Source organism: Aplidium turbinatum, chromosome 1, assembly GCF_918807975.1.
Source record: "Aplidium turbinatum chromosome 1, kaAplTurb1.1, whole genome shotgun sequence".
Classification (NCBI taxonomy): Eukaryota; Metazoa; Chordata; class Ascidiacea; order Aplousobranchia; family Polyclinidae; genus Aplidium; species Aplidium turbinatum.
The window spans coordinates 33,702,035-33,710,447 of record NC_137472.1 but is presented as its reverse complement, the minus strand read 5'-3'; positions in this window follow the sequence as shown (position 1 = coordinate 33,710,447).

The window sequence follows — 8,413 nt, the reverse complement described above, 5'->3', positions numbered from 1 at the left end:
TTTGGTGAATTTTTGCTATTTCTGGCTAACTTCCAGCAAAGCGTGAAATGGATTACATTGCGATAACAAGCCATAAGCTCATAATTGCTTCGTGCATCGATATGCGCGAGCAGAGAGAAACGTCCTCTTGTTTTCCTTTGTTTGGTTTGACCTCAATAATACAAAGCGCGTTATTTCTTATGCTACAAAGAAAATCCAGTGGTCACAAAGTTGTTAATTAGAAACAATAATAGCAAACGTTTTTTGCGTTATCAGATTTACGAAGAATAGCAATCTACGATCAATGTAGGCCACAAACTATTCAAAACAGTTGTTTCAACCAGCAAATATCCATTGACGAATAAAAAGCGTTACAATAAGAAATCTTCCCTTAGGTAGTGAGTAGTGACATGAAAAACCTGGTTTCGAAATAAACGTTCTATGGAAATACTCTCATTGACAAAACTTGCAATTGAGGAAATGTATCACTGCAAATGCTTTTGGAAGAAGCTGAAGAAATGGCGTTTTTGCAAACAGTAATTGTGAGATATGCTCAAAATTATGAGATCACGTAGCAGCTTACTCGATGACTACATGTCCCTTCGCTGCTTTATGTCGCCTAGGCCTACTTGTTATGTGTTGCATTTTTGTTTCACAGTGCACTGCGTGTTGTTCCAAAGAGCGCAAAATAAAGATGATAATGCCTCGTCTTCACTACAAAATATTTTGTATTGTAGACTAGGCATAATGCTCGGCGTCACATAAGACAAACAACAAATCAGCTTTCTTGATCATTGATTCAACATCTGAATACGTTGCGCCAATGTATAAGAGACCGGCTATTGTGAAAACCCGCCATTTATAAACGACCTGATTATTCCAAAAGTGGGATAAACTAATGAATCAAAGAATGAATAAACAATGCCGAGAAAACTAAATCTAAGTGACGAACAATACCGATGTCTTCATTTATTTTGGAAAAATGCTCCCTAAACTTATCAACAACAAAAAAACGTAAATAACGGCAGGGATCCCGAAAGCAGAATTTGCTCGACTTTAGCATGAATTTAGTCAGACAGTTAATAAATCCACACATACAATAACTGCCACTCAACGTCTGTAATATTCATAATCAACCTCGTTCTGGGTGGTTTGTGTAACAGTTCAGAGGAAGACACTATTTGAAATGATGCACCACACAAAAGATTTTCAATGAAGACTGAGTCTAAAAACCGGTGTGGATTGTGCTGCACAGTGACTTCAAGTTTAGGACAGAAAAGGCACAAAATATCAAGCTAAAAACAAAGACCTTGTGGAAAATTTGCGGGAATCATAACACGATGCAAATACCATAAACGCGTAGTTTGCATGCTGCTCTAAGCTGGCCGGCAACCACAAAGGTAGACAACAAAGGCAGTTTATAACTCGATAACAGCGTAATAAACATTATAAATACGTAACCCGACAGTTTTCTTTTACAAACGTTTTACGTCTAACAGTAAAGTCTCCGCGACAATTTTTGTGAAGCGTTTACAAACCATGGTTATGTAAAATTATTCATCATTATTATTTTTACTTTTCGGATGTTGTAAAACGTCATCAGAAAAAATCACAAAAAAAACATTCCATTACTTCAATGTAGTAGGCCTAAGAATTTTTTATACATTGTAGACACGTTATATCAACCAAGAAGCCATTTTTTGGCAATATAAAGTTATACAAAATAATTTGCAATCCTGCAAATATTTGAAAAGAATCTAGGAAGTCTTCTCACAATCTGGCACAAAATGATTATGTTTATTGTATCTCTGCAATACTTTTTACGACAAATTTTGAAGCTTCGTTATAATCATTTTTATCTTTCAAGTCATAAGTTAATTTTTTTTTTGGCCAGAAACATAATCGCTGCCTTGCTCTTGTATCGCTTTGTCGCGTTTACGCGTATTTTTTGTGTTCCAAACAATTCACATTTTTTTTATTTACCCATGTTCCTCACTTCGCTGTTACATTGTTTCGACGCTGGCGGACTATAAATGCATTTTCAAATTGATTGACACAATCTTCAATAAAAAGTGAACTTCGAACTTAGCTTTGTTGATGTAAATGCTGTATTTTTAGTGGATGTAATTCATGAGTCATGTTTATAAACACCCGTAAGCCAAATGACTTATGATGAAGCCTGCATGATATTTGTGATGCGACTTGACACAAATCCTCAATTCCAAAAGCGGCTAATTTGAACTTAGAAATTTCAGATAATTTCAACAGCTTGTTCAATTGTCTTCTCTCTACTAAAAATATTCATACTACAAACTCAATTGTAGCCCTAAAATGCACAAACGAACATGTAAACAGCTATTCAAGTAGGCCAAGGTGTTACTTATGAGAAGTTTGGTTCCATAAAACAAGAAGATGGCCATGGGTTTCGCAAAGCATTAGTTTAGGACAAAAATATAAAACAACGCAGTTTTGTTTTTTTCAAATTCATGTAACAATCTTACTCTGTAACTATTTTATAATTAATGAGTAGCCTACAATAAGATTTGCTCGAAGGTCGAAAATCTTTATCAATGCAATGAGTCGCCACACCGCACACACACTTCGTGCGGCTGATCGAGCTCTTTGTCCTTTAGAACTTTGCATGAAATCGGATTAGCACGGTAATTAAAGGCGGCAAGTTAAATCAAAATTGTCGTTTTTGGGTACCTTTGCAAAAGTTGAAATATCAAGTTTAACATATAAAATTTTAGAATAATGACTTTTCAAACTTATAGACAAATGATTTTTTTTTCACACCAGTGCAACTTCTGTTGAAATAGCACCAGCGGATTACACGTAACAGCTGATTGAATTTGACCCAAAAACGGCCCCCCCTTAAGCAGTTAACTTCCAAAAAAACGTTGAAAAGCAAAGGGTTAAACTATTTCCACACAATTATTACTCGAATTATAATTTTTAGTTATCAGAAGGTGTTCACATAATATTGTACTGTACTGTAGGTCTATAACAAAATTGAATTTAAACATTACAGGATAGTGAAACATTATCACGAATTATTACATTTTAACAGTTGTCGAAATTGTTACGTAAAACTACACAATCAATTTTAGGTTTGCTAAGTTGAGCTGAGCTGAGCTGGTCTGTGCTACAGACCATTTTATTGGTTGCTTCCTTTTTCCTATTTACTTCGGGAGCAGGTTGCATGGAAAATTACAGAATCATTAGGAATAAATATTAGGCTAAACCAGTTCACTATAGTTCAAAAAAGGAAATCTTATTTGACGCAATAATGGATCGCTACAATATTATATTGTATGATAATGAATTTCTTTAGATCCTTAGACATCACAATGTTGCAAATGCTTCTGTAACCAAGATGACTATAGGCGACTACTGATTAAATATTTACGAATACAGTATATAAAAAATAAAGAACAACATCATAAAATAGTTGAATATTATTTCAGCATTAGAATGTTTCAAGCACAACATACTGAAATTATAAAATGTTCATCTTTGAGCGTACGTCAGAAAGGCCACTTTTTGTAACAAGAGTGATTAATTGAATCTTTATCCTCGGGCTGGGAAAGCTTCTTTGAAAGCTTAATCCTGGCAGTACCGCATACTTGTAGAGGCTAATTGACAGAGTGAAGTTTGCAATTGCTGAAGTGTTGTTGCCGGGGAATTATTCCATTCAATAGATAGCCTACCATTGAATAATGGGTATCCCTCGTCTTCGAAGATGATGGCCTTCGCAATATGTTTTTGAGACTGAATCAATGTACCACCACTAACATGTCGAGTCCGCACTAGAAACTTCTAGCATTCACTTGCCTGTTCCCGTTAGGCATTTTCAATCGCCGTTAGGTTTGAGTGTATTGCGAAGTAGTCCGGCAGTAGTAGGACTGAACTTGGAAAATTTATGCAAAGTTTTTTTTTTTATTGATTTTGGTAGCCTAGGGTCTACTCTTTCAGAATCAGCCAATCCGCTTCACGCAACTCTAAGAGATGTAAGATGTGAAGTAGCCTGGGCTACTCTGCTGAAATTTTGCCGGTCACGTGACAATTTCCTGTTACTTGATTGGATAGACGAATATGTTAGGTTTTAGAAAATTATTCTTGCACAGATTGGAATATGTTAGGTTTTACACACCGATTATCTCGTAAACCATACTACATTGGAGCACAATTTTTGTCAGGAGATGCATGAAGTCTTTAAACGTAGAAAAATGCAAAAAAGTCATTTTTGACAAAATGGCGGATATTAGGTCTACCAAAATCACGGGAGAGCTGCAAGAAAGCGTTCTGCAGGGGTTGTCACTCTTGCATTCACATCTGATCATGCGCATGACAGTTTCTGGGGCGAGTTCAATATTTGCGGGAAGGAGGACCGTTGTAGCGTTTTAAGATTCGAGTCTTTCACCCATCCGTACATTTCTGCATCAAGTTCAACCGGATTGCTGTCTTTCAGTGAACGCCACACAATGGCTTGGTGATGGGCTCTTCTTACATTCTCTTTTTAGGCCTCACTTGTAGGAGAAAGGGAACAAATTTTTGGTGGTACCGCGGAGGCCCGACCCGTTTTGGATGCCCATACCCTTCAGCGTGTTTCGGAAATTGATTTACTCGTAGTATATTGACCGTAACAGGCTGACATGAATGTGGTTGCCTGCGCAATCACTGATTCTATGGTAGAATCAATGACCCCTAAAAGTGACGGTGAGTGACCATCTTTCAGAACCTTCAATGCAGTAGCCTACCTTTGCCAACCCCATAGCGGCATGCTACCGTATCACACCCAGTGAGGGCATGGGCTGGCAGGAGTTCATTCACAAAAGACACATGCTTCTCTACGGTTTTTCCAATGTCAATGACTGTTCGGTACTTAGGCTAATTGGTGATTCCATAGTGATACGATTTTTCATGCTTCCAGCGTGATAATGATGAAGCAAGAGAATGAAAACGTCACTGTTATCGTATATCACAGTTATATCACTCTCTTCGTTATTTCGAGCAGACAGCATCACATGTTGGACAATGATATTGTCCGCTTCCTCATGACTAGTTGAAAGGCTCGCCCTCCTGATCACTACAACACCATGGCTGATCTCAAATGGGGCAAAGTCCTCACCAATCACCATCAACTTGTGACTTTGGGTGTATTCATAGAATGAATCGTCTTCAATCAGAAGTTTGACAATCGGGTTTATCAACTGCTTCTTTTTTTTTCGGTCACCGTCAATACATTCTTTTGAGGTGGTAACTTGGTGTTCAACTGCTGCTCGTGGACTCGGCTAACTCCAGTGGCCCTAGCACTTCTGGTGACACTCTTAGTTTAGTACTGTAATCGTAGTACCGATCGAAGACTAGGTGAACGTCCACAACTTTTAGTCTCTTGTCAATGGCTTGTCTCAAGTTGTTTGCGTAGTCTGTAGTGGTGCCCTCTGCAGGCCAAGGAATCACCTAGAGTAGGGCTGAACCATCAATCACAACTACTGAAGTGTCACTTGCTGTTATCCGAGCATATACCTCAAATTGAAGCTGTCGCTTTAAGGAAGACTTTGATGTTGCAGCTCTCATTTCTCCTGTGGGGTCAAACATAGACGTTGGTACTGGGGTCACTTGGTAGGATAGGACATTTTTATGTCAACATCACGCCCACTAGCCTGTTGGCCTATGACCTTGGAGTAGATGACATTCATGTCGTACACTTTACTACCTCCCACATTCACAAGTTTCTTTGTAGCCACCATGGTAGTCTTGTGAATTGTTTCATGTAAGCCATCAGGTAAATTCTCTCCAAATTCGCACATCTGTTTGAATCCTTTCTGCACAGCCTCCTGCACATTCATTGCCGGGGCTCCATGTTGACCAGTTGCAATGTTCACTAGATCCTCTGGATGTTTCTCGGGATCAAGTGGATCCATACATTTTTGAAGCTTCGTCCTTATGGCTTCTCGGTCCTCATTGTCATTCTCTATCCGTGCCTTCTTTTCTTCCTTATGTCCACTTCCCTGGTCTCCAGAATCTCCATGCATTTCGCCCAGAGCAGCCTCCACAGTACTACATGTATGAAGACTCCATGCCCAGATCATGAGCGTATCCGGCTTCAAGGTTATTCCTATGATGCCATTTGCGGCATGGCCATATTTCATGAAAGAAGTTTCTATAAACATATCACTCCACAGGCCATTCCATAGTTCGCGCTGGTGCCTCATCACATGACCCCCTTTCATGAACCGGATTAATACCTCTTCTGGGAGGGTTTCCATTGCGCTTAGGTAGCACATCCCATACCTTGCATAATGCACATGGCCAGCGGCAAAGAAATAGGGAAGCATTTGTTTGCATGCCTCAAGATGCAACAGCCAATCAGCCTCCTGCTCAGCTCGGACAAACCTCATGACAAGGAACACTGCTTTGATCAACATGTCCACCCACAGTTTGGCAGTCTCACTCCTTTTGGCTATGTTCTCCAAGACCTCTACGAAATCCTCCTTTGACTCAAGTGTATTGCAATCAAGTAGGCTACTCCTCAAAGAATATATATAATAAGAACTTATAACTAGAGCATTGATATTAGAACAAGCACTGCGGCTTCGAAAGAGAGAACGCTTTATCGATCTTTCTTACAAGCCTGCTGAGACGCAAGTTCGCGCTTATCAGTCAGAAAGCAAAGTGATTACGTAGCATAGTGGGAGTTCGAGAATAAGAAATTTATAGTAAGTATTCGGCAAATATATCAGCAGCCTTTTTGGATTTTACTGTGATGTAAATCATATGCAACTGTTTTAATCCTTGAAATGGATTCCTTGTCCACGAAACATATGGATAGACACCAAAATTATCATTCTAGACCGGGGATAGCTCGGACGATTTTTTGAAAACAGCCCATATTTTTTATAAATTACACAGCAAGTTCGTAAATGTTATTTTGTTGTAAACCTTAAAGCTTTGCCAAAAAAGGATAGGAGTATCGTTTGTTTCAGAAATCCGAAAATGCTTATAAAAAGCATAATTTCTACGGTCCTCGAATGTCCGAAATCACCCCGGTACCGGGGTAATTTCGGACATGCCTGGGGTCATCTCGGACAGCAATTTTATGCAGACGTTTTGAGTTGATTTGACAGTTAATACAAAAAAATTGTTTTTCTTTAATATGTCCGAACCATTATGTCTTTTAAAATCCAATAAATTATTCAAAAGATCTGAAAATAAGATTTTGTTTAAGTTTGATTTTTTCCACGGGGATACTTCGGCGGTTGTGTCCGAAGTATCCCCGACCACGTGACTACAGGTAAATGAAGAAAATATGGCTACCTGATTAACTGCTGGTCAAAATCATCACTTGCTTATCTGAGTATAGCTTTCTAACTACAACCTCAATCAATAAAAAGTTTGTTTTGGTTAACTGCAACGGAATTATGACCTTACACGTACAATTTTAAAATCTTGATATCACTGATAAAATTACTTTTTCGGCCTCAACTTTCTAAGAAAACCAGACATACTTGCAAACTTTATCCTGATTTGTAATGGAGCCACAAAGCTTTGGTAAACGTGATTTAACAATACTCTACTGTGACGTCAAATGCCTTATCCGAGGTATCCCCGCGTCCGAACTATCCCCGGTCTCCCTACAAGTGAATTTGTTTGTTTTTGTTTGAAATTTGTAATATGGCAGCCCTACTGGCGCATTATTGCATTTCTAGATGATGCAATCCCCAACCAGTAAAATAAATAGTTTCAATGGATTCCTTGCTCCTTAAAACATATGGTTAGACACCAAAATTATCATCCTAGGTCAAATACTAACTGAGTTATAGAGAGTTATCTAAAACGGCAGCCATTTTGGACGCCATCTTGAATTTCTCAAAACGCTCAAGGTTGCACGGTGTGCACCTGGCAGATTCTGAAAGAGTAGACCCTAGGCTACTAAAATCACTAAACTTTGCATAAAATTTCCAGGTTCAGTCAAAAAATTGAATTTGGCAACCGAACTAAAGACGCATGTGCGTGGGTTGATTAGGGTGGACTTGTTGGCGCACATTCAACAAACTACACTTCCCTACCTACCGTCAACAAGAAACATTTCACCTCATATCTTTTTAACACCGAATAAATTAAATAGTTACCTATAGCTCAATAAGCCTTGTGGTGTCTCCGGAATTTTGCTTATTTTCTTAAAATTTTCTTATTCTTATTGAAAGCACATTTTTTTCTCCCCATTAGCCTAAATCCACTGCTGAAAACATGCGTGCTCAATAGTAACAACTATTTGTTAAGTTTGGGGGTTGGGCTCTTGCAGTTTTAGTGCCTCGCAAATTTTGGTTTCAAATCTTAATTGGCCGCCGTACGTCATACCATAGGTAGTTTCATGAAATAGATGATTGAGCATGATTGTAACGAGCGAAGCAAGCATAAGAATTTGGCT